At 43.1% G+C, this 27,890-nt stretch overlaps 1 protein-coding gene and 1 long non-coding RNA gene across 1 annotated transcript; one reads left to right on the top strand and one right to left on the bottom strand.

Annotated features, from left to right (window-relative positions):
- SALL2 (spalt like transcription factor 2) overlaps window positions 1-27,890 on the bottom strand; it is a 915,550-nt gene that overhangs the window by 798,123 nt on the left and 89,537 nt on the right.
- LOC125963610 (uncharacterized) lies at window positions 8,754-10,330 on the top strand. The gene is made up of 2 exons (XR_007475768.1): window positions 8,754-8,805; window positions 9,073-10,330. It is a non-coding gene; the product is annotated as an uncharacterized LOC125963610 (long non-coding RNA).

Raw genomic sequence — 27,890 nt, forward strand, 5'->3', positions numbered from 1 at the left:
CCTGCTTTAAATGCTGCTGTTTTTCTGGCTCCAACCCTGGTCTACTTCTCTGCCCACCCCAGGATTTCAACTAATACTTATATGCTCATGACTAGTATGCCTCTGACCTTGATGTGGCCATAGATGCAAGCTGAAAAAGGTGAGACACTTAAGATCCATGGGAATCTGAGCCCCTTGCTCATGCCATTTACATGTACCTTCAAGAAATGCTCAAGCCTGATCTTATATATACCACTCCCATGCATGCCCAACTTTATGGTTTTGTGGGTCAAGCAACACCCACTTCATATTAGACATTTCAGATCGCATGGTAACTTGGTTGTCCATGATCAAATATTTAGGGTCTACTAAGACCGAGTAAAAATCCAAGAGCTGTTTCTCAAAAGGAGCATATTCATCTGCAGAGTATGGTATGGCTTTGCTCCCAGATCCTAAAAGTCTGTTCTGTAATTCATCTAAGAGGTCTGCCCAAGGCTCAGGAGACACATTAAGAACCAATGAATTGTCTGGGTCATACCACCAGAGTGGCAATAAGCCTGAATAGCAGCCTGGACCTGTTGCAGATCCCTCACTTTTTCTGGGTCCTATCAAAATTGGAAGCCTTTCAGATTGCCCAAAAAATAGGTCTATGCTATAACAACACACCCAATAAGGTATATGTTACCTCCAAAATCCAGTGAGGCAGACTAAGTATTGTGACTCTTTCTTAATGGTAGGAGGACCAGATATAGCAACTTGACTTTAACCTTAGAAGAAATATCATAACTTGTCCCAGACCATGGAAACCCAAGAAAGTTCATTGTAGAAGTAAATCCCTAAATTTTCCTGGGACTTATTTCCCACCCTCTGGCATATATGTGTCTTACCCAGGTGTCTAAGGTACTTGTTACCTCATGCTCCCCTGGTCCATCGAGGTAGTGGACCCATGTGGTGTCTTGTGGAATGGGGAAGCAATCATTTCTTTGTGGAATAGAGTTGGACTGGGTTGGAGAGTTGATATACCCCTGAGGTGAAACATTGAAAATATATTTCTGGCCCTTCCAAATTTAAAAACTAATAATAATAAATTAAATAAAATTGCTTCAGGCAGTCTCTGCTAACAGGTATATATAGAGAAAAAAATGATTTTCCATATCAATATGGAAATTCCAAATCAAATGTCAAGGGATTTGTGGATTTACTCCAGCAAAGAAACTACATTTGGAACAGCAGCTGCATTTGTATTCACCATCTGGTTAAGTTTACAATAACCCTTTGTCATTCTTCAAGAGCCATCTGTCTTCTGCTCAGGCCAATTAGACGTGTTGAATGGAGATGTGTTGGAAATCATCAACCCTGCGTCTTTTAAGTCCTTTATGGAGGTATTAATCTCTACAGTTTCTCCAGGAATGTAGGATTATTTTGGATTTACTATTTTGGAATTGAGAGGCAGTTCTAGTATCTTCCAGTTGTCCTCACTCATCAGATAACCAGTATAGTGATTCTACCATTTGTTGAGTGTGTCTCTTTCAATCAAGCATTCTAGAACTTGGGAAATAACCATAGGGTGAGTTCAGAGCCCAACTGCATATACTGTGAGATGGATCTGAACCAAAATACCAGTAACCATTCAGCCTCAATAAACCCCTACTCTGATAAACAGACAAGAGTGGCTTATTTTGTTTCCAAGATTTAGTATCATTTCACAGCCAGTGTCCAGAAATCTCCCAAAAGTCTGGTTATTTCCCTTCCCCAGTGTACTATAATCTTGGCAAAGAGTTGCAAGTCTTTGGAGGGAAGGAAAGAGAAAAAATTTACAGTATAAACTTCTGGCCATGTAAATATAAATTAGAAAAACCTTGTAATTCTTTTGACATGTATAATATCTCATTATTTTGTACCTGTGCCCATGAGATCTTAAGTCTGGCTACAGATATAGAAGCAATGAAAGTGCTGGAGGTGGGTCTTGAGAAGTCTCAGCATTTCCCCACAGGATAGGTGGGTCATCACAGGTACTCCAAGCAAAGGGAGACTAACCTCCTCACACAGGGGAAGAAAGTCTGCTTCCACAAGCAAAGGAGACTGAGGGCCTCCTAGGGCCTCAGTTTTATCAGAATCTGCCCACATGTTGCCATCTCAATTTTCAGGGTCCTAACTTTATGTCAATCAATGCCCTAATTTTAACAATAAGAGAGTTTGAGTTAACTTGTTATTGTAATCCCCCTACTCATGGGATTAGTCTTTGGTTGGGTTTTCAGAAATATCAGACCCTGCAGCTATGAGAAATAAACATCTCTTTCAGGGCAGTCACAGAAAATTTCTAGTTCTTTGCCTGGACCTTGGGTTGAAAATGTATTACCCCAAGTTCATTATTTTCTTTCCCTAATTTCTTTATGGTACTTAGAAGCAACCCACAGTCCTTATACTCTTTATTTCCACTAAATTATTCAGTGACAACAGCTACCTGGTAACCCAGCACTTTCTTCTATAGGCACCTAATGTTAGGGACTACTAGTGTCCCATTTACCAGTGGCAATGGGGTCATTACACCTAGCAAAATCAGAGAATCAATACCAACTCCCTATCTTGAACGTTCTGTTCCACTGAATCAGTTTCAGACCAATAATTGTACCACTTAGAGTCAGCCAGGTTAGCAGAACCCCTGTGAATGATATAGAATAAAGGAATAAGGATTCATTATAGGAATTAGACCTTACAAATACAGGAGGAGCTGGAGAAGTGAAGCTCTGGAAAAGGGAGTCAGGGGATCAGAAAAGGGGTCATTAACCTGCCTGCCTGAAGCAGTGGCACAGAGGGACAAGTTGGGGCTTGAAGGAAAATCTAAGAACCTAAGCATTTTCAGCCATCAAAATGGGATTGTGAAGAGGGACTCATTGAGAGGTGTTTGGAAAGCTGGTACCTCTTCGGTGGATATACAGTCAGGCATCTGATGATGGGCCTGGGGTCACTATTGGTTGGCAGAACCAAAAGTCAGAAAGATTAGCTGGAATAGAATGGAGGAGAAAAAGGACAACGTGGGACCTGCCTGGAATCCCTGTATCTATCATTGTACCTGATCACAGTGACCGTCTAAGAGTGTAATAGCGCAGAACAAATCTGGCTCCATATTGTATCTGCTTATTTTACTTTAACCTTTGTATTCTATTACTTTTGCTTCAAGTCAAGAATATTGCCTATAGCCTGAAATATATAGTATAACCCATTCTCAAGGTGCTGACTTTTAAAGGTATAACACTTTTCCATTTATACAGAGATAAAAAGTTGCAGAACACCGAATAACGTTTGTCTTGTTGGAGGTTTATGGGAACATTGTGACTGGACCTCCCTGGACAGCTCAAGAACAAAGGACTCTGGCACCAAGAAGCTTGCAGCAAGTAACCACACCACCAACGCCACCCCTTTAAGTGTAAGAGAAACCTGAATTCTAACTTGGGGAAGATGGTTCTTTGGGACACTAGTCCATCACCTTTCCAAATTGCTGGCTGTCTGAATAAACTCTCTATTCCTTGCCACGGGAACACATCTCTCGATTTATTGGCTTGTCACATGGGGAGTAGTATGAGCTTGGACTCAGTAACAAGAGGAATTATTACTGCTTCTCTTCCGCCTTCCAAATCTTATGCAATTTCATCTTTGGGCCATCTCTAATGCAGAGTTTCACATGGAAGAGGATTCTGAGAACAATAGTCATCTGCTTAACCAAGTTGACCAGCACAGTCCAGCACTCAATAAAGTGCTTGTCCTTATCTCAGCTATCAGAAGACACTCAATATGGGCAGAAAGAAATGTAGAGAAGCCCCTGGGGGCTCACTGGTGACCTCGTGACTGTGGATGAGCTGTGATTTGGGAGATTCCTGAAGATGGCAGTCTGGGCACACAGAGAACTTTCCTCTCAAAGGCTCAAATGTCAGCCTGGATCTTCTGGGAGTCCTTTTGGAAACAGTGAAACTAAAGAAACACTATAGGATATGATGAACAAAAGGCTCATTTTCTGTATCCAACCGACCTGGTCTTCCCAAATGGGGGCAAACACCAAACGAGAGTGAACACAATCCCAGAGCCCTGTAAATTCTAAAAGACAGAGAACTTTATTATGAACTATTTACACAGACAGTGCTTGCCTTTCAGCAATTCAGGCAGGATCTTTGCAAATGAGAGAGGGAGAGAGGGAGAGAGGGAGGGAGAGAGAGAGGGAGGGAGAGAGAGAGGGAGGGAGAGAGAGAGGGAGGGAGAGAGAGAGAGAGACAGAGAGAGAGAGAGAGAAAGAGATGAAATGAGTAGAAAATTCATAACGCAGCTCAACAAAGATGCTTTCCTCTTCTTGCACATCATGGTTCCCCAGCTCATAGTCCCAGCTGCCCACCTCTGTACAACAGTCACACAGCAATCCCCTCAACACCTGCCTCCTGCACCTGCATTCTATGATCTGGGCTCCACTTCATTCCCTGCCATGGACCCTGGTCACAGTGGTAGAGCCAGAGAACAGAGGGAAAAAAGTATCTACAAAAGGAAACTCAAAGTTTCCAACACCACAGCCATGTTCCTGGCTCCATGGAGTCAGATACAACTCCATGGAGTCAGATACAACTCTTCTAAAGGACAAATAATTTTCACAGACCCCAGTGTTAACTATGTTACTTTAACATAACGCTACTTAAACATGTAGAAACATAAATTGGTGTTTAAATGCCACGTGCTTATTATTGCTTTTATACCAACCATAAAACAATGCAAGTTAAACATGCACAAAACGTCAAAACCAATAAAACTTTAACGATTTTAATTTAATATAATATATGGTGTTTTGCTAAAACTAAATCATCAATTTTGAGTTGAATAGATAAATATATATATATATATATATATATGTGGAGTTGGGTTTTACTTACCAATTTGATTCTTCTGATTTTCATCATTGTTATTTCTCCTTTCACATTGAATTGTTAATCCATTCTCTTGATGGGCTGATAAATTTAATATGCACAAGAGTACAATATTAAAAGGAATGTTTTCAACTTTTAATGGAACTTTATTATGTAATGACTAGTATACCTATTACTAAGCAACAGTAGCTAAATGGTTTATACAAAAGATGAACTCTACACAGTATAGCCATGTGAATGAAGAATAAGGTACAAATCATACATTATTTTACATGCTTATAGGATCCAACTTGTGATAATTCCATTTTCTCATAATTGTTTCCTATTCAAATTACCTGACATCGCTTGCCCTTCATTTAGTGCTAATATTACTGAAAACGCAAAAGAGGGCATTGGAGTCTTGCGGCAGTATTTGCTTGTAAGATCAACATTAAGATAAGCCCCGACATGATTCAGTTGCATTTTATAAGAAATATGTTTCTTACAATCTTGCATATAATTCAAAGCTGATTTTCCCACAAGAAAAAAATGGGGAATTCGTTTACAGAACCAATATATCTACAACTTTGCAACATACTTCTGCTTTGATGATGCTCTTTATTTGCTTAGTATTATCTATAATATTGAGCAATTGCTCTTCTTTAAATTAATGATAAAGTGTATTAAGGAGTCGTTGGGCTTTCTTCATGGCACCAAATTACAGCTAACATCTGTCTAAAAACATATATTTGGGCGTACATTTTTCAGCATGAGCTTTCACACCAACTCAATGAATGCTAATATAAAAAGACATAAAACAATTTTAAAATGTTTAGTGACTGTTAAAAATACTAGCATTAAAGAAACCAATATCTCTTCTAGCTATTTTCATAAAGCAAAAATTAAAACACGACAGACTAACAATGAATGTCTGGTTACTTCCGTTATAAGCTAGAGTGGCGCCACCACGTGGCATGAGTAAAAACAAGTTTATTTTAGTTAAACTGAAATTACACAAATCTTAATTTATGTTTGGTGAGAACTACACTACAAATTTTGCTCATAATATATGGGTTATTAATTTTTATATCACACCACTTAAATTTCACATAGCTCATGGGATCCAATTGCATGTTTTAGACTATCTGTTGAAAACACATTTTTAATTCTCATAAAAACATGAAAACCCATAAAACTTCCAAAGATACATATATTTCAAATATGATAAATACAAGTATAAATAACTTTTAAAAAGCAGTTTTGAAATAATTCCTGTTACTATTATAATTTCCATACAGGTCTTGGAACTGTCTTAAAAGTAATGATAATTTTGTCTCTGTAAAAAGAACACTATTCAAAAATGGGACAATAACTTAATAAAACGTGGAATACTGTTTTTGTCACTACCATATAAAATTCATAAGTTCTTTGCTTCCTAAATTCTTCAATCAGAAATTTAAATAATCTAAATTCCTGATATATTTAAGACATAATTTATTACTTTGTTAATTTATTTGTTAAAACAGCATAATGTAAGCTGATGGTTAAAATTAGTTGTTACTAAATTATAACTTTTTAAATTCCGTAGGAAATTATCTCAGTATTAAGTACTCAATATCACGGCTCATGGGAATAAGGGGACTACTGTTTTCCTTCTACTCTTTTGTATTTTCCAAATTTTCCATATAATAAGTATATATTAATTTTATGATGAAAATTAAATTTCTAAAAGAATAAACATTCACGCTAGGAGAGAAATAACAAAATTAACTATTTAGGGTATAACATTAATAAAAGGAAATTAATGTACTATTTTACCCTGGTACTGAGAATAGGAGAGGCTAAGGTATCTTTCCTACCATAACAAGAAAGCCTATGTTAGTAAATATTAATATTGGAAATGAACATACTCTGTGACCCAGCAATTACTGGGTCCCAGTCTTAGCATTACCCTTATTGTAAAAGAAAGCATGTACAGGGCTTCCCTGGTGGCGCAGTGGTTGAGAATCTGCCTGCCAATGCAGGGGACACGGGTTCGAGCCCTGGTCTGGGAGGATCCCACATGCCGTGGAGCAACTAGGCCCATGAGCCACAACTACTGAGCCTGCGCGTCTGGAGCCTGTGCTACGCAACAAGAGAGGCCGTGATAGTGAGAGGCCCACGAACCGTGATGAAGAGTGGCCCCCGCTTGCCACAACTAGAGATAGCCCTCGCACAGAAACGAAGACTCAACACAGAAAACATAAACTAATTAATTAATAAACTCCTACCCCCAACATATTCTTTAAAAAAAAAAGAAAAGAAAAGAAAAAGAAAACATGTACAAGGAGTGCAGCAATTTGGGGTCATAACAAGCTGTAAATAACATAATCACATAACAAAAAGTGATATAATAAATTGTGTTAAGTCTATATTCCATACAGTTGAAAATAATGAAGTGAATCTATACATAATAACAGAAAAAGAGCTCCAAAATGTCTTACTGAGTGGGAACAGCAAGTTGCAGAACAACGTATAGAATATGATGCCATTTACGTTAGTAAAAATACTTGTACAGTATAAACCCTGAATATTCACAGTAAGAGGACTGTACGTACAATGACAAATTCCCTATTAATAGCAACCTCTGGAAGGGAAATTACACATGAGGGAGGGGGACACTCAGTGGAGATTCTGGGGTTAACTGCAATGCTTTAATTTTTATAACAAGTATGTATGGAGGCTTCCGGGAAGATGGCGGAAGAGTAAGACGCGGAGATCACCTTCCTCCCCACAGATACACCAGAAATACATCTACACGGGGAACAACTCCTACAGAACACCTACTGAACGCTGGCAGAAGACCTCAGACCTCCCAAAAGGCAAGAAACCCCCCACGTACCTGGGTAGGCCTAAAGAATAAACAGAGACAAAAGGATAGGGACGGGACCTGCACCAGTGGGAGGGAGCTGTGAAGGAGGAAACGTTTCCACACACTGGGAAGCCCCTTCGCGGGCGGAGACTGCGGGTGGCGGAGCGGGGAAGGCTTCGGAGCAGCGGAGAAGAGCACAGCAACAGGGGTGCGGAGGGAAAAGCGGAGAGATTCCCACACAGAAGATCAGGGCCAACCGGCACTCACCAGGCGAAGAGGCTTCTCTGCTCACCCGCCGGGGCGGGCGGGGCTGGGAGTTGAGGCTCGGGCTACGGTCAGAGCGCCGGGAGAGGACTGGGGTTGGCGGGGTGAACACAGCCTGCAGGGGGTTACTGCGCCACCGCTAGCCGGGAGGGAGTCCGGGGAAAAGTCTGGACCTGCCGAAGAGGCAAGAGACTTTTTCTTCCCTCTTTGTTTCCTGGTGCGCGAGGAGAGGGGATTAAGAGCGCTGCTTAAAGGAGCTCCAGAGACGGGCGCAAGCCGCGGCTAAAAGCGCGGACCCCAGAGACGGGCATGAGACGCTAAGGCTGCTGCTGCCGCCACCAAGAAGCCTGTGTGTGAGTACAGGTCACTACCCACACCCCCCTTCCGGGGAGCCTGTGCAGTCCGCCATTGCCAGGGTCCCGGGACCCAGGAACAACTACCCCGGAAGAACGCACGGCACGCCTCAGGCTGGTGCAACGTCACGCCGTCACGCCGGCCTCTGCCGCCGCAGGCCCGCCCCGCACTCCGTGCCCCTCCCCGCACCGCCCCCCTCCCCCCCGCCCCGGCCTGAGTGAGCTAGAGCCCCCAATCAACTGCTCCTTTAACCCCATCCTGTCTGAGCGAAGAACAGACGCCCTCCGGCGGCCTACACGCAGAGGCAGGGCCAAATCCAAAGCTGAGCCCCTGGGAGCTGTGAGAACAAAGAAGAGAAAGGGAAATGTCTCCCAGAAGCCTCAGAAGCAGCGGATTAAAGCTCCACAATCAACTTGATATACCCTGCATCTGTGGAATACATGAATAGACAACGAATCATCCCAAATTAAGGAGGTGGACTTTGAGAGGAACATTTATGGGTTTTCCCCCTTTTCCTCTTTTTGTGAGTGTGTATGTGTATGCTTCTGTGTGAGATTTTGTCTGTATAGCTTTGCTTCCACCAGTTGTCCTAGGGTTCTATCCGTCCATTTTTGTTTTGTTTTTAATTTTTTTTCTTAATAATTATTTTTCATTTTAATATCTTTATTTTATTTTATCTTTTTTCTTTCTTTCTTTCCCTCCTTCACTCCTTTAGACAACGAATCATCCCAAATTGAAGAGGTGGACTTTGAAAGCAAGATTTATGATTTTTTCCCCTTTTCCTCTTTTTGTGAGTGTGTATGTGTATGCTTCTGTGTGAGATTTTGCCTGTATAGCTTTGCTTCCACCATAGGTCCTAGGGTTCTATCCATCCGTTTTTTTTTTAATTTTTTTCTTTTTTTCTCTTAATAATTATTTTTTTATTTTAATAACTTTATTATACTTTATCTTATTTTATTTTACTTTATCTTCCTTCTTTTTTTCCTTCCTTCCCTCCTTCCTTCCTCCCTCTCTCCCTCCCTCCCTCCTTTCTTTCTTTCCTTCTTTCTTTCTTTCTTTCTACTTCTACCAATTCTTTCTTTCTACTTTTTCTCCCTTTTCTTCTGAGCCGTGTGGATGAAAGGCTCTTGGTGCTACAGCCAGGAGTCAGTGCTGTGCCTCTGAGGTGGGAGAGCCAACTTCAGGACACTGGTCCACAAGAGACCTCCCAGCTCCACATAATATCAAAAGGCGAAAATCTCCCAGAGATCTCTATCTCAACACCAGCACCCAGCTTCACTCAACGACCAGAAAGCTACAGTGCTGGACATTCTATGCCAAACAATTAGCAAGACAGGAACACAAACCCACCCAGTAGCAGAGAGGCTGCCTAAAATCATAATAAGTCCACAGTCACCCCAAAACACACCACCAGATGTGGACCTGCCCACCAGAAACACAAGATCCAGCCTCATCCACCAGAACACAGGCACTAGTCCCCTCCACCAGGAAGCCTACACAACCCACTGAACCAACCTTAGCCACTGAGGACAGACACCAAAAACAACGGGAACTACGAACCTGCAGCCTGCAAAAAGGAGACCCCAAACACAGTAAGATAAGCAAAATGAGAAGACAGAAAAACACACAGCAGATGAAGGAGCAAGATAAAAACCCACCAGACCTAACAAATGAAGAGGAAATAGGCAGTCTACCTGAAAAAGAATTCAGAATAATGATAGTAAAGATGATCCAAAATCTTGGAAATAGAATAGACAAAATGCAAGAAACATTTAACAAGGACCTAGAAGAACTAAAGATGAAACAAACAACAATGAACAACACAATAAATGAAATAAAAAATACTCTATTTGGGATCAGTAGCAGAATAACTGAGGCAGAAGAATGGATAAGTGACCTGGAAGATAAAATAGTGGCAATAACTACTGCAGAGCAGAATAAAGAAAAAAGAATGAAAAGAACTGAGGACAGTCTCAGAGACCTCTGGGACAACATTAAACGCACCAACATTTGAATTATAGGGGTTCCAGAAGACGAAGAGAAAAAGAAAGGGACTGAGAAAATATTTGAAGAGATTATAGTTGAAAACTTCCCTAATATGGGAAAGGAAATAGTTAATCAAGTCCAGAAAGCACAGAAAGTCCCATACAGGATAAATCCAAGGAGAAACACTCCAAGACACATATTAATCAAACTGTCAAAAATTAAATACAAAGAAAGCATATTAAAAGCAGCAAGGGAAAAACAACAAATAACACACAAGGGAATCCCCATAAGGTTAAGAGCTGATCTTTCAGCAGAAACTCTGCAAGCCAGAAGGGACTGGCAGGACATATTTAAAGTGGTGAAGGAGAAAAACCTGCAACCAAGATTACTCTACCCAACAAGGATCTCATTCAGATTTGATGGAGAAATTAAAACCTTTACAGACAAGCAAAAGCGGAGAGAATTCAGCACCACCAAACCAGCTTTACAACAACTGCTAAAGGAACTTCTCTAGGCAAGAAACACAAGAGAAGGAAAAGACCTACAATAACGAACCCAAAACAATTAAGAAAATGGGAATAGGAACATACATATCGATAATTACCTTAAATGTAAATTGACTAAATGCTCCCACCAAAAGACACAGATTGGCTGAATGGATACAAAAACAAGACCCATATATTTGCTGTCTACAAGAGACCCACTTCAGACCTAGAGACACATACAGACTGAAAGTAAGGGGATGGAAAAAGATATTTCATGCAAATGGAAACCAAAAGAAAGCTGGGGTAGCAATTCTCATATCAGACAAAATAGACTTAAAGTAAAGACTATTAGAAGAGACAAAGAAGGACACTACATAATGATCAAGGGATCGAGCCAAGAAGAAGATATAACAATTGTAAATATTTATGCAGCCAACATAGGAGCACCTCAATACATAAGGCAAATACTAACAGCCATAAAAGAGGAAATCGACAGTAACACATTCATACTAGGAGACTTTAACACCCCACTTTCACCAATGGACAGATCATCCAAAATTAAAATAAATAAGGAAATACAAGCTTTAAATGATACATTAAACAAGATGGACTTAATTGATATTTATAGGACATTCCATCCAAAAACAACAGAATACACATTTTTCTCAAGTGCTCATGGAACATTCTCCAGGATAGATCATATCTTGGGTCACAAATCAAGCCTTGGTAAATTTAAGAAAATTGAAATTGTATCAAGTATCTTTTCCGACCACGACACTATGAGACTAGATATCAATTACAGGAAAAGATCTGTAAAAAATACAAACACATGGAGGCTAAACAATACACTACTTAATAACGAAGTGATCACTGAAGAAATCAAAGAGGAAATAAAAAAATACCTAGAAACAAATGACAATGGAGACACGACAACCCAAAATCTATGGGATGCAGCCAGGATGATTCCAGGGGCCTTTGGAGCCTGAAATTTCCAACCTCTCACGGTCCCCTATGATTGTAGGGATTCCTACAACAGTGAGTACTGGCTTCAGAGAAGCCCACAAGAGACTGGCTTGGAGAAAGCAGGACCACCCTGCCCCTCGGGGAAAGTGAAGGGAAGTGGGGGTCATTCTGTCATGGATTTTCCTCACTCAGGTCCAGCCTGTCAGAGGGTCAAGTGTAGCCTCGGGTCTGGGCATCTGGTTCTCCCACCATCCTCCTCCTCGGGGGGTTGGTGGTCCCTAGGAGAGAGACTCAGTTAAGGAACTGCTGTGATACTGGCTAGTTCCAGCCTCAGGACACTCACAGTGACAGGTGGCTTCTGAGGACTAAAATCCTAACTGTTCCCTGCACACTGTCCTGCCCAGGGTGCAGCTCCAGGCCCTGGGTCCCAGCTCCTATGCAATGTGAAGCTGACAACACCTGGTGGGAGTCCTGGGGTCTTAGGCGTGGAGGCTTCAGGGGACACAGCTGAGGAATCGTCCACCTCCAAACAATTCCTCAGCCCTTCAACAAAGACGAAGGTGGGTAGAGGAGGACGGAGGCTTGGCCTACGCTTTCCTCTCTTGTATGTGGTCATCGCAATTGCCAAGACCTAGATCTAGTTTCAAATTCTGTCTTATTAGTGCTAAAACTTTAGGAAGGTTATTTAACCACTGAGGGCCCCCTCACTCATAAAACGGGAATATAATGCACACCTCCGCTGACTGTGAAAGATGAGTGAGTGGGCTTTCATGTAGATGCTCAATGACCATTAAGTTCCTTTCCCCACTTTCTGGTTTGCGAGTTTAGGGTTCAACCTATTGAATCCCAGAGAAGACGTGATGGGGACAAAGGGAGGAGGTGGAAAGCTCAGGGGTTGTGGTTCTCACAACTCCACATCAGGCTTCAGGTGACACAATACCTCACAATCCCATAAAACTCAGGCAAACTTTTCTTGCCTGTGACATTTTCAGAAATGAAAAGAGGGAACCAAGGTCTGGAGACTCTGATTTTAGCTCCACGCTGGTTCCAAGACCAGGAGCTTACTGAGTTAGGAAGGTTGTTTTTGCAAACGGTGTGGATAACACCAAGGTGGCCCGGCCAAGAGCAGCTGGGTCCCGGGTCCTGGTACCCATGGAAATGCATATGTTACCTGGTACCTCCTCTTTCCTAGCAGCCTCTGTCTCCAGAATATAAACCACCAACCAACAGCACTGGCAAAGAAACAATGCCCAGGAGGTGTCTCCCATAGTCTTTTTTTTTTTATTCTAACAGAAAGTCACAAAAACTATAATCATCCTCATCAGTTCACTCAGTCCCGTGTAATTAATTTTTTTTCATCTTCATCTTTTGTTAGCACTTTTATGAATTCATCAGTTTTCCATTAGAGTTCTGAAAATGCTTATTCATTCAGTTCAGCAGTATAGTCAGTTACCAGAAACCTGTACTTGTCAGAGTCTTTTCCATGAATTCCTTGAAGATGAAACCCTTTTATAGGAACATTTTTGCAAAAGCATCAGAGTACACCCAGAACTGTCTGTAAATGACAAAAGACTTAAAAATGACCACGGTTAAAGATTTGATGAAAGTTCATAATAATGCAATTGACAAGGAAATTTAGTTATTTCTGAGATATACATTTTAAAGTAATAACTAGAATTATGACTTATAATATTATACCAGAATATATAAGATTTTTAGGAATTTCATGTAATGTCTGAAACATTCATATTAACATATTTCCATACAAATAACCCAAAGAAAGTTTAGTATTAGTTTTTATTTTAATTTTTTTATTTTATTTTTATACAGCAGGTTCTTATTAGTCATCAATTTTATACACATCAATGTATACATGTCAGTCCCAATTCTCCCATAGTCTTTTATTTCGTGTGATTTGCTAAGAGAAAAGCGAAGAGACAAGACCGAGGGAAAGAAAAAGTGATGAGTTAAAGTAATCAAAGCTTTGCACCTTTACTTACAACTCAACGAATTCTGTCTCCTACACCAATATTCTGAGGATTAAATGAGCAATATAATACTTTTTTGAGCTCTTTGTGATAAAATGCTTTGCCGTTAACAGTTATATTCCTGGGGAGTTGATAGCGGAGCTGGCTTGTTCCTTGCCAGTAAACTTAAGAAGATGCCAAAGCTGTGTACATTTAAATCACACAAAACCTTCCCCGCAGCTGTCTGGTCTCTTGACAGCCCCTTTTCACTGAGCTCTGCGGTCATGGAATGTAAATATCTTTATCTTAACAGCACAGGCTTTTGAAAATTTGACATAATAGGATTTCTTCCTCACAAGGCATATCAAACACCATTGCAAACTAAAGTCTATTTTATTTTTTTTTTTTTCCCATGTCTTCTCTCCAAGTCTATTTTATTTTTAATCAAGACTAAATCAAAGGGTCTTTTCTTTGTTTTTAGACTTTCTATTTCCACGTGGCCAATAAAGGGTCCTCTCTGACCTCCCTGCCAACCAGAAGCCCTGGTAGCTGGCCCAGTCACCCCCAGAAGACACAGCTGGACATTTGGGGCTGCATCTGTCTGAAGTGTTCTTGGGGGCAAGGTGTGAGGACCATATGGACAGGTAAAGCAATAAAGAATCAACAGGTACTTAACAAGTGAAAAGACTGAAGATGGAGGCAAAAGCTGACAGTGATGTTAGTTTGTCTCTGTTCTATGAAGCTCTAGTTCAGTGTCAGGCTAGTGTGAAAACTTAGACATTTTTGTGGATTTATCTCTCGAACCCCAGTGCTAGAGCAGTACATTTCTTAAATGAGTAAATATGAATGACACATTAATCAATGAATGAATAGTAATATTGAGAAGGGGAAGAAATCTATTACAGATCAATAAACAGGTCCTGGAAGACACCCCTTTGTCTCCTAACCCAGGGAGCATGGCCCACAGCCAGAGGAGAGACCATGGGGACCTGGGAGGCCACACATCTCAGAGGGCATTTCACCATCAACAGCAATTCCTTGGACAGCTTGAATCATTTACTTCCATAATACGCTCCCCAGCTGCTGTGACCTCTAGGGATCCTCTCTTCTCAGAATCCCTGCTTCCTATGTTAGCTGTTTTTCTCATTTGGAGAATTAATCCATGTTGCCTTGACCATCGTACTTTGTCCTTACTTCCTTCTCTAGATAACAAGATCCTCAAGGGTTGAGACTGTGTCGTATGATGCTCTTTGTGTCTACTTCATTGTATATTCTAGAGCTGAGTACATATAGAAGAATGACTCAATTAATGAAATTAAGGAACACATGCCAAGGCTTAAAGATAAGGACATGGGCTGCTGGCTTTGATGACAAAACCCACATCACTCTGTGTTCCAGTCCCCAGCATAGAGGCACAGTGGCCTTCCTCCCTCCTGCGTTGGAGCCCACAGTGATGCACAGACACCTGTAGCCCCGACCTAAACCCTGCAGCTGTCACACCCTGTCTCCTCTTCATTTGCTGCTCTCGTGAGTTGTAATGACAAGCTGGTTCATGTTGCATTGTGTCTTCCATCCTGGGGAGCGTTTCGTAGCTTTGCACACATCCCCAGGCCCGAAGCTGATGAATAAGGGCTGAAAACACACTCTGATGCTATCATGGGTAATGGAGCAAATGTCAAACAAGGTCTGTGGGTCCTGAGTCGAAGAAGTGGGACATGGTCTAGAGCAAGCTCCCACTTGGACTTTGTATGGAAATAGGTGGCAGGGCTGCTGAAAAGACCCATGGAATTTCCCTTCTGCTCTGTGCCTTCTCCATCCCAACCTCTGGGGATTCTTGAAGATATTGGAGGAAACGTCAGCATGAGGTGCAGGACTCTGTCTGTCCCCAGGATTCACCTTGGCTTTTGGCAAGAAGTGTGCAGCGTGCGAGGTCTTCATGATTTACTTTTAGAGTCTGGAAGGTGGACAGATTTGTAATAAAGTCGACCGACAATCTCTCTCCAGAGGAGAAAGGGCCCTCTCAGGCTCCAAGAGGAAGTCCCAGGGTGGTCCAGGCAGATGTCAGGAGATGGGTCCTGACCCTCTGTTGCAACAAGGACTCTATAAGGAGACCCATGATTGCGTGGATTAGGTAACTGTCTTCCTCCTGCTTCACAGGGGCGGAGACCTCAGCCCCATTATGAAAATGATGATGCAGAGGAGGCACGTGGCCACTAGATGGCAGCAAAGGGTAAGAAAAGGGAGTTGCAGGCGTTGCAGGGGGGAGGTAGGCTTGCAAGCCCTTCCATTTTGCTTTACATCTTTAATTAGATATGTGAAGAAAATGAGTCCCTTACATGCCAGACACAGATGCTACAACATATGGAGAGATGCCGCACAGTAACATGTCTCTGGTTATTAAACCGGAGGCACCTAACCAGTCATTCACCGCATCATCATGCAGAGTTGTCCTTTGTGTCCCAGATACTACTGTTGACAAGATAATAACAGGAGAAAGCAGTTGAGAAGACTGATGTACAGACCTGGGCCTCTGGGCTCGAGGCTTCACCAAGCCGGGATGTCAGCTGGATTGCCAGGAATCACGAGCTTCCCAGCCCAACGGGGGCCACCTTGCCAAGGGACGCCGTTTGGCTTCTGCTGCGACTCAGCCCAGGCAGGCCATGGGCTGCTCTCTGGTCTCTTTGGCAGTCCCTGAAGGCTCTTTTATTCAGAACCCAATTACCAACAGACAGCTCTGGAGGCTGACCTTCCAAGCACAAACCCCAAATGGGAACAAGAGCTCTAGACATTTTAAAGAGCTAGACATGCTTGCTTTTCTGGCAGCACTGAAGGCATACAGTGTAATGAAAATGCATTCAAATGCACACAGATAGGGGAACATATTTCCCACGCTGCCCCAAGCAAAGGTAGGGAATCTCGTCCTGCTAACCAGGGAGAACGTTTTCCCTTGGTGGACACATCTCACACATTCTCCTGAGAGATTGTTACCAGGGCTGGGAGCAGGCAGGTATCGCTGTATTTTATTACTATATCCCACCCACTTTCCCACTCCCGTACCCTGTGTCCAACCACCTGGTCTGATCATTCTGCACTAATTTTCCCACCCTCCCGAACCCAGGGGCTCCTTAACGCCTCAGTGGTGACTGAGGATCTGAGAACAGGTTAGTCAGCCCAGGCAAGCAGCCCCACTCTGGAGCCCAGAAAGAGACTGTTCTTTCATCCATCCCAAAGCCCAAGCTCCCAGGACTTCTTAGAGTCACTCGTGAAGCCCCTCAACAGTCCTGAAATGAAGGTAAATAATACAGCCATTTTTCATACAGAGAAACTGAGGTGCAAAGCTGAGTTACAGCTTCAGCTCTCCTGGTCCCCATATCTTTCCTATAGGTTTGAACCTCTGAAGTTACAGCTTCAGCTCTCCTGGTCCCCATATCTTTCCTATAGGTTTGAACCTCGGGAGCATAATAGCAAGATTCACACTACCACTATTCCCCTCCCTCTTTTAGAAAATGATTCCATGTGCTAGAAATCCTCACTGGTCTGTGTGACCTTAGACAAGTCACTTAACCCCTCTGTGACTCAATTTGCTCATCTGTAATTTGAGGGGCTAGAATCAGATGATGACTAGGGCCCCTTCCAGCCCTGCAATCCTGCAGCTTTAGTTTCACGAGTCTCTGCCAGCCCTCTCCAACAATAGCCAAACGCAACAGGGGTGAGCAGAATTTCCTCCTTCGGTTGATAAGAAATGTGGTCATGGCTGGAGTCCTGTTGACATCCTTTGTCCTCAGACAGAAGGAAACAGGGAGGTTTCAGATGTTATTGACACTAACAGCGGGGCCTGGAGGTGGCCACACTCTTATGGAAGGACCACGCAGAGTTGTCCCTGTGGGCAGTGCAGATGCAGAGCTGAGACTCGCAGATGTTTCAGTAACTGTTTCTCAATTTAAAAAAAGACCCATTTTATTCTGCACAAGGGTCTGGGGGCAAACCCAGGTCTCCCAGGAGGAAACTCCTCTCGCCCATAATGGGGGATTGGTTCAGCTCAGCTGCTCTGACAAAGGGCTGAATACAGCATGCAGTGGTACAGGCGGCTCCCCACAGCTCCATGTGAAAATGACCCACAGCAGTTATGAATATCAAACCTCCTTTGATATGCTCCCAGACATGAGGAGCAGCCACAGCAGGGAGGAGGTGGACCCTGGATGCTGGCTCTGTGGGGTGGTGCGCAGAGGGCCTGGACACATCTGGCAGCATCCCGAAGCTCCAGGAGAAATTCAGCCAGGTAATTACCCTAGGACTTCCTGGGATAACAGAGCTCCCTTTCATCCATCTCTGTCCCTGTCTTTCTCTTCCTGTCTCCAGCTACCGAAGAATTAGATCCTCCAAGAATTACAATCTGTCTTTATACCTTCACCCTTCCTGGGGGGATAACAGTTCACTTCCCTGAATAAAACTGGTTTTATTGAGCACAAAATGAAGGGACCCCCTCACTGGGCATCTGCGCCAATTGCTTCTAAGCCACAGACCTGGATCTAAGTGGAATATCTGTCATATTCTTGATTTAGTATTACTAAGGGGCAGAACTGCACATTGAGCAATCATCAGACTGTCCCCTTTATTGGACCTTATGCCATCTAAATTACTGAGTAAATTGTTAATCCATTAATCAATCAATGATTGTGATTAAAATTAAGTGATTTTTTCAGCATTAACTGAAAACTGTTGTGTGAAATATGTCTACCCAGAGAAGTATTACGTTGTAAATATTATCAATTAATTTTATCTAGGGTCTTCTTAGGTATTAAATTGTATGACAAACATTTAAAGTGAATTTGAGATGAAAAATAAAGCATACTTTTGAAGCAACAAAAAATAAATAAAAGCCATAGACCTGGCCTCAGTCAGCCAAGTGGAAGGATTTTCCTCTGTAATGGCCACTTACAGACTCTCAGCCTTTGGAGTGGCAGCATGGCACTTTGCTCTCCTAGTAGGCTCTCAATGATGACTGAATACCAAGCCTCCCAGTCTCTCTCATACTGGCAGCTCCCGAGACTGCGTCAATCATGACCATCCAGAGCAGGAGACGGAGCCCTGCCAACTGCACGGTGAGCGCCCAGGCTCGAGGCGGGAGGGGAGGGTCAGCCACCTCGTGCCTGTTTCAGCTGAAAGCTTGTTTATATGCTGACGGCTCTCCCATTCTAGACAGGGTTCAAGAGCATGTTGGTCCCTGGAAACTTGGGCAAAGGCTTTACAGTTATGGAAGGAAGTGGCAAAGGGTGTACAGGGAAGGAATCTATTCATCCCCATGCCTGCATGCTTTGGTTTTCTAAAATGAGGCTGATTTATTTTACAGTTAAGTTGGGCTTTGACTGAAAAATTCTCACGCACCCACAGAGATCTCATGCACCTATGTGCACACGCGCACATGGAAATAATAAAACAGCTGCTCTTTGCTGAGCACTGACTTCATGACACGCACAATGTCCAGGTCTGCACGGGCGCCAGCTCTTCTAATCCTCACAGACACTCTGCATGTGGTGGACGAGGGAGCAGGTATTATTATCCCTGTTTCACAGATGAGGAGCTCAAGTCTCAGAAAGGAATTTTTCCTAAGATGAAAAACTTTAGTTGAAAAACTAAAGTAAAAGGGCTTGGATTCTCAATTGTTGGATTCCAAAGGATCGTCTCTTAACTGCTGCGCTCTGGGGCAATATGCTTATTACCAAGTGCACTGGGGTTATGAAGGAGAGCAGGGAAGGCACAGTTCTTGACTTCAGAAAGTTTCTGTTTTACTACATGGCAGTGCACACAGAGCTACACACATATACACAGAGTTGCTATGACCTATGGTGTCTTCTAAGAGTCCTGTAACTAAAATATTCATGTTCCATCTGTCCTCATTATCCTACTTTCAGACTCCTGCCCTGGATTCACAGTTTGAACCTGTTCTTAAGGTAAAGACTGGGGTCTTCTATAGTAGGGCTATGGATGCTTGGACTTTATAGGCAACAGTGTGAGCAATTCGACCACCAATGCATTATGCTACAGTTATCCAGTTCCTGAGCTGGTCACTGTTTGCCTGGCATTGTTTTTTCAATTTGATAAGGAAGTTTCTCTAACCCATTTCTTTCTCTTCAGAGGAGAAGAGCAAGAGAGCAGCAAGGGCAGGGACGGGGAAGATTTCAAGCCTGAAGATCCAGGAAGCCAAGTGATAGATCAACTAGAAGAAATAAAGCAGGGGAAGATTCAGGGTACAGTGAAATGCTGTTGCTTCCATGACCTTGAAAGGTAAGGGATGATATATCTGAAGGACACTGTGTGCTAAGATGAAACAGAAAAGGAAGGAAACGTTGCACTAGTTGTAGACTTTGCCAAGAGCACCTTGGCTGCCGAGGCTGCTTCAGCCTCGACTCATAGATTCATGATCTGGGACACAGGACAGCATCCTACTGTGCTGGACATCTTCCAGTGACACTGACCCAATAGGGGGTTGGGAGGAAGACTTCTACCTGCTAAGAGAGAGAAACTTCCCTCCAAAGCAGTGTTACTGAACCTCCCACATGTAGGACATAGGGAGAGAGAGAGAGACCACTTGAGTCCCGGGAGGAATGCTGAGAATAGATTTGCCTTCCTATGGACTAGACCCCTTTGCAAATCTAATATTTCAAAAGTTCATTACACATAAACTTGCATCTGATTTCATTTCATGAGATTTGTGCTCGTTCCTGGACTGCGCATCAATCTGAAGACCAGGGTGGGCTGAGAGGACTGGGGTTACAGCTCTGAGTGACCACCGTCCCCACCACCACCCCTGCACTTTCTAAACCCCAAAGCAGCCTGGCCGGCGTGTCAGCCAAAATCCAAATTGGGAAACTGACGTGGTCTTTGTTCCTGGTTCTCTATACACGCACAATCCTAGGTGCCTGGTCATTAATCCATCTTAATTCTCACTCTAATTTCTCGACTGTGGCTTCCAATTCCTGCTTTCCCAACCTCATCTACAGGCGTCATTCCTGAGCCCCGTTATGAATCCGCAGACACCTCAGAACCTCCCTCTAGGAAATCTGTTGTCCCCACATGCTTATGTCTGACCACTGGAGGGCAATGCTGGACCAGCCAAATCTCTAGGTGCTCTGCTCCATCTTTGTCCCCACCTCACCCGTCATTGTAGGCTGCAGCCTCTGGTTGGAAGCCGAAACTAAGGACCACTGTAGCACCATGAAAGCAGTAGCACAGCCAGGCCTATTACAGCAGCTCCCCCAAACCTGGGATCATCGGAATAAAAGGCAGTTCACTGGAATGCAGACTTGCCTCCAATCCCCTGGGGAAAAGATTGAGAGGACAACTTGCCTCTTCGCGTCATTAATCAGGAACAGTCTGTCTCTCTGAATGGGGACGCAGAGTCCTACCTGTCTCTACCCGCTCAGATGTAAGCTCCCTGAGGATAATGTCTTAGTAAGCTCTGTATACCTGGCAGTAAACACGGTGCTTGGCAATAAATGTTTGTTGAATGAATGGGTGGATGGAAGCATGCATACATATATATGCATAAATTGGAATTGGCCATTTTCAGATTTGTTGCTGTTTTCCAGTTCTTATAACACCTAAAATTTAAGCCATCAGTTAGTTGCTGAGCATTCTTAGTCTTGAAGACAGCTAAGGATAATTAGGTTATTAATTAAAGCAGTGGTTGTCCTTGTACAAATGTTATTTCAAACACCACTTTAAGAGTTTCAGATCTCTTACTTTTAGAATCCTTCGTTATGTCACCTATGTGTCCTCAGACCTCATCAGCCTGTGAATTACAAAATACTGACATTGTTTCATGAATATTCAATTTATAATAACCTGCAGCCTCTATCATGGGAATATGGAGTACCCATTCTGTCCCCCAGAACAGATCTGTGGTCACTTCATCCCACAGTGGGTCCCCATGGGGCTCCACAACTCCACTGAACCAGAGCTCTTCTTCCAGCCACCTTGTGTCAACCCATGAGACTTTTCTCCAGGCTGCTCTCCCTTCTACCTGCTGCCAACAGATCCCATGTGGCTATGGGCACAGCCTGCTCCCTTAATCATTCAAAGCACAGCAAAATGCTTGAGGAGAGAAAGAAGTGCACATTTTGAGACCCAAAACCCAACCTCTTCCTGTATCGCTGCAGACTTCCAAGTAGCAGTGATCAGTCAGTGCCCCCAATAAAAGTCTGCAGGCATCCCCACATCTCCATGTGCAGAGCCCAAGGCCAGCTCTTTTCCTGCCCTAGGAGGACTGACAGTGGAAAAAATTGCTCCCTCGTGGAAAGCTCTCCACCCGCCCTCCATCACCTCAGGTGGAGGCTGGCCTTCATGGCCCAAGAAGGCAAAAACAGTGTTATTAGGTCTTAAAATACCATGTATGAGACACCAATAGCTTTGACGAAATTCATATTTGAGGGAAAATATGCCCTTCGTTTCTAACTTGCAAGACACAAATTGATCTTTCTTAACAGAATACTTACCATCTTAGTGTACAACATCTGCATTTAGTTTTATGCTGACTTCATAATCTCCACGAGTGGATATTTGTTTCAGATGTGAATAAACTCATTCTCAACCTTACTCTAGTTGTCTCAACAAAAGGAGAATGCCCTAAAGTTCATCTAGAGTCTCTAGTCTACCCACAAAACCCTCACCCCTCAAAAGAAAGAAAATAGAAAATAGATACTCCTATTATAAAAATGCCTAACTTAAATTTCTCCCTACAGTTCAAATCTAGGTCCTCAGGGTACATGGTTGGTCCTCATCCTTCTCACAAAAACGTTATAAATCAAAGGAAATTTCTTTAGAGCAAACAACAACTGGGAAAAAATTTCACTCTAAAATAACATTTTCCTATCACTGTCCATGGGAGTTGAGTTAATCATATGTTAAGCATGTCTCATCCTATGTTCTTTTTCAAGATGTCTTCAATGTGATCAAGGGACAGGCCTCTAGGACATAATCTCTGTTCTATACCTGGAAAAAACAATTTCCACAAGAGAGGAGATTCACAGTCAATATATAAGACTCAAGAGCCAAGAAAAGTCCACAGAGTTAATGCACTGCATTCAAATACAGACCTGCCTCGGGGCTCTGAATTCCAGGTCCAGATCTTCAGTAGGTGGGTAATGCCTGAGGCCTGATACCAGGTCTGATGTCCAGGTTTGACTTTGATGACCTCAGACCCTCCTGCCTTGTGATTTTGAAAAACTCATAATATCTCCTGAGTTCTCAACCTACTGACACCTTGTCCCAGGTGAGAAGTATCTGAGATTGCTTCCCTTGAAACCATAGTTCTTTCTGACAACTCTAATACCAGGCAACCCTGGTTATTAACTGGTGGATTTGATGTTTCATGCTGCTGTGACAGTGTAGGAAATCTTGGTCGGTCCCTCCAAACCACAAACAATGGGTTACTCCCTAAAGGAGACAGTGACACTATGCTACCTTGTTGAACACCAAGGACCTCAATAAGGACGGTGGACCCCAAATATTGCCAGTGTCGGAGCCAAATCCTTTAGCACATTCACCAGAAATGATCCAGCTGGAAGCGTTCTTTCAAGTTCTCATCAGAGACCAGCAGCTTCCCTATCAGGCTTCAGGGGACGCTGCTGCATATCAGCTGTACTTGGATAGCGCACATTGGCAGCCTTTTGAAAATAAATTCCCTGGGAAATCTACCTTTTCCTCAGGCATATGGACCTTCCTGAAGGCAGTAAGAGAATGGGTTGGGGTGGGGTGTGTTTTCCAAAAGAAGACACATACAGACCCTTCTAGCACTAATTTCTAAAGTCAGACCATGATAAATATTGAACAGAGTACGATGCACAGTTGCCCAAAGGAGGAGGAGATTAGTTTGTTTCAGGAGGACCGGAAAAGGCTCCCTGGTGGAAGTTATAGTTGATTGACTTAAAGGATGAAGGATTTTGACCAATGGAGGGACTGGAGAAGGACGTGGCAAGCAGAGGGAGAGCAGCTTAGGCAATTCAGGAAGGTGGATAGGACCATGTTTGGAGACGAGCATCCAGTCTGCGGGAATGAGTCGGCAGTGGCTGGGGCAGAGCAGTGGCTGCCGTGCTAAGGTGTGGCCTGACTGAGAAAGGTCTTGCGAACCAGGCTAAAGGATTTGGACTTTATGAGAAGTCGGAAGAAATCAGAGATACATAAGAGAAAATGTGCTTGGAAAGTGTTTTAGAAAGATCACTAAGGGTGGGAAGATTGGTTCTGAGACCCAAAGCAGTGAGCTCAGATATAAAGTTAATGTGAAAGTTGAGGCGGACAATGGGAAGGATCAGAAATAAGGATCTGGAAAGAGGAAAGAGATTCAAGAGACACTTTAAAAGCAGATGGATGGTATATGTGAGTGAAGGAGAAGAGAGAGATGCCCTCTTTCCAGCATCCCGGTTCTGTGCTGGAAGATTCTCTAGTTTGCATGTCTCAAGGCTTTGCCGTCAGAAATTAATTCTTACTGTTTTTACTATACTGACTTAAGGTGTTGATCCTCCTAGGAATATTTTTATATTTCTAAGGCCCAAAGGACTAATCTCCAATGACAGAATTCCAGGTACCAATAAAGAATATTTGGGGGCAGGGGGATTCTGGGCCCTCAAAACTCATTACATAATTGACTGCCCACCCCTCTTATTGATGAATTCAGCATGTAAAGGAGCACCCGACTACTGTGCCTAAAACCACCTGATTACCGTTATCTTTTCTCCTCTCTCTTCAGGTTGGTATAAGGAGATCTAGATCCAGAGGAAGTCCGTCATAAGTTCTTGGCCTCCACATCCAATTAGAGCCTCTTTCCAGTAAAATGGCTTTGGGTATGACATAGCCCCCACCACCAGGGACAGCTTTCCCCAGGAGTCTTTGGTGAACTGGTCTAGGGCTACCATGTTGCACACATGCATCTTCCCAACTAGCTTCCTTGTCCCAAACACCATCCACACTGCTGTGGCCATGCCTCTGGAGGACTCCTGGCCACCCTGTCACACCACCTGCCCTGGTGCAGACACACCCACAGTCACACCACAAGCCTTCCATCTCTGCGTGTCTGTTGTGTGTATGTCTATGTGGCCACAGCTATCCCCAGCTCACCTCTGTGTAACCCTAAGTCCAGACATCCTGGGGTGAGTGTCTCCTTATTTCTTTGTCCATTGTCTCATTATCCCTTGAAAGTTCTTCATGAGACTATCTTGCAGAAAGAGGACTAGTCCTGGGAAAGAGAGAAGGAAAAAGATGAGGGAAGAAAGAAGTGGAAGTAGAAGTCAAGGCTTTGAGGAAAACAATAAAAGAGAAAGAATCCTTGACCTCCATTAGCCCTGACTCTCAAAATAAGATTAGCCCTAAAGATAGCTTATTATTTATCCCAAATTAAAATTTCCTGGCTCTGCAGTCATTGTGTACACGATGAAAAGGAAACCATCACACAAAAGATGCCGTTATCCTCACAGTGGGAACAATCACAGCCAAGCTGATTCTACTCCAAGAATAGAAAGATAACAGTGCTAAGTCAGGAGCTTCAGAACTTTGGATTGTCAACAAGCAGAATGATTTCTTGAAGGGAGAATGGTTGTAAAGGAAGGTAGGCAGAAAAGGAACCCTCTGACTCTAGGATGGGGCATGAGTTGCCAGGGAAAGTTCCAGTCTGTGCTCCTCCAGGGTGAGCTCCACAACCAGCTGTGTTGACTGGGAACAAACCCTGCCTGGATTTGTGTAGACCCCAGAAGCCCCTTTACCCACCCCTGCCCAACTTCATATATATTCTTTCTCTTTCTCTTGTCTGAAGTTAAACATCATCACCAGCCTTTAAACTCCACAATGGCAGAAATTTTGGCTGTTTTTCGCTTCCATTTGTATCCTCAGCACTCAGCAGAAAGCTTGTATATAGTTGGCACTCAATACATATTTGCTGAATGAATGGTTGATTGATTATTCAACTCATTAAAAATAAATTACTTCTTCCCTGTCTGGCTTCTGAAAAGCAAGACCCAGAAACAAATGGGCAGGGGAAGCCATAGCGCATTCAGGAAAATGATTGTTCCTGACTTTCCTCAACCCTCTGTGCACCTTAGATTCCTGAAACTCAGGAACAAGGACCCAAGAGATCATGACCCACCAAATGTCTTTCAACAAAAGACTCTCTCCCTGGTGGTTTCCTTTCAGAGAATGAGTCCCCTGGGGCTGATAAGGAAATGGTGCCATATGCGCAAACGCAGGCAGAGGGGCACTGGAGCCCCTCTAAAGAGGCCCATTGGATGGCTGCCTTTGAACAAATCTGAGTGTGTCTTTAGATAGCACAAGCACCAACCACCCATGAGGACCTCTTTCCTTTATGGCTGCAGCAATGAAGCAGCCACATGGCTGTTGCAGATAAGGTGGCCCAAGTGCATTGTGCATGCAAAGTAGGCTTCGTGGTAAACAACACCGAGAGGAACTGCAGCCGTGCCATGTACCGGCTGCTCTGCGTTGTGCTGCCCTTCCTCTGCAACCGGCTCCCAGGTAAACGGTTGCAATCTCCCACCACTTCTCATTCCCTATCCTTTTTCTCTTTGCCAGATGGCTCCTACAGGACTGAAATTACACAACTTCCAAGAGAGATGCCATGATTGGGACGGATGGATGTGAAGTTCCAGTGCCCATATAATACTCCTGGTGGGAACTATGACTCTGTGTACTGGTGTCTGCAGAGACTAACAAAGGCTCACCCATACCCACCATGCCTTTCAAGGCGGCCTGGAATTGGAACGTTACCAATCTTCTGTGGACAGAGTTGTCCTCCAGGACCTTAACTGTTCAGCATGAGCGGCCAAGAGACAAAGCCATTTACCGCCATGCACGACAGGCACCACAATGCATGCTTTACGTGCCACCAGACCAAAGCTGTGAGCCTCAGGCGAGCTCAACGCAGAAAATTCAGAGGCTCATCCACCAAGACAGAGGGTGTTCAGTGCCACCTCGAACTCCCCCCACTCATTCATCAATTCATTCGTTCAAAACTAAAGGGCCCTCATGGTTTGCAAATTGATATCCTAAGTGCTGTGGGAATACAAAGGTATAAAACAAGCCCTTCTCAAATAATAAAATGTATTCAGCAAGTAACACCTCCTCACATTTATCTCGCTAAACCGTGAGAACCGAAAATTAAATCCTGTTAAATTACTTGAATCTTTGACCTGACAAAAGCGCAGTTCCTGATACCCTGAGTGACAAATGAATTGGACACACATTAAAAAATCAAAACCAACAATTAACATCTTAATCACAGACCCTTGAAAACCTAACAACATTTCTAAAAGCCCAGAAAAATATTAAACATCTGTATATACATATATAAAAGACTAGTAAATTAAATAAATAATAGATAGATAGATAGATAGATGTAGACTAGTAGTACAGTACCAATGATTGAGCTCAAGTTCAGACTTGGAACCCAGACTTCTTGAATTTTGGATCCCAGATCTTCCACTTACTGACTCACTAGCTATATGATCTTGGACACGTTACTTTGTGCCTTGCTTCTCTCAGCTATAAAATAATGATAAAAGTAATATCTACCTTAGAGGATTATTGCAAGGACATTTTTCAATGGATGCTGATAAATTATTACAGGCTTCCTACATAGAAAAAAATAAAACCAGAGGAAAGACTTTATGAGATATTAAAATAAAACAGTAGCCCTACCCATTAAATGGATAGTGGAATAATTTGTAAATGTAGAGCCAGAAATAAAATTAAGGTTGTTTATAAACATAATCATAAGTAAGGAATTAGTTCTATCAACATAATAGGCATACTACATGACCTGAAACAGTTCCTATGTTCAAAAAGATTACAAATTAAATCAAAGTACACCTGACCTTATGGCATCCTAAAAAACTGTCAAGTGAAGATCATACCAAGATTCCAGACGTGCATAGGCTCTATAAAGACACCTCCACATTGGCCTCTGTTTATTCAAGGAACCACCCATGGAAACTACTGGGCGTGAACTGCTGAGCTGAGACGTGGCTTCTCTGTTTTCTTTTCTGAAGATGCAGGGTCTCCTGCTGCTTCAGATCTTGCTTTTATTCATCAGCGAAAATACTAATCCCCTGCTGTCTTGCTGGCTTTCTCATTTGCAGCCAACATATGGGCTCATCAG

The sequence above is a fragment of the Orcinus orca genome, chromosome 2 (assembly GCF_937001465.1).
Source record: "Orcinus orca chromosome 2, mOrcOrc1.1, whole genome shotgun sequence".
Lineage (NCBI taxonomy): Eukaryota > Metazoa > Chordata > Mammalia > Artiodactyla > Delphinidae > Orcinus > Orcinus orca.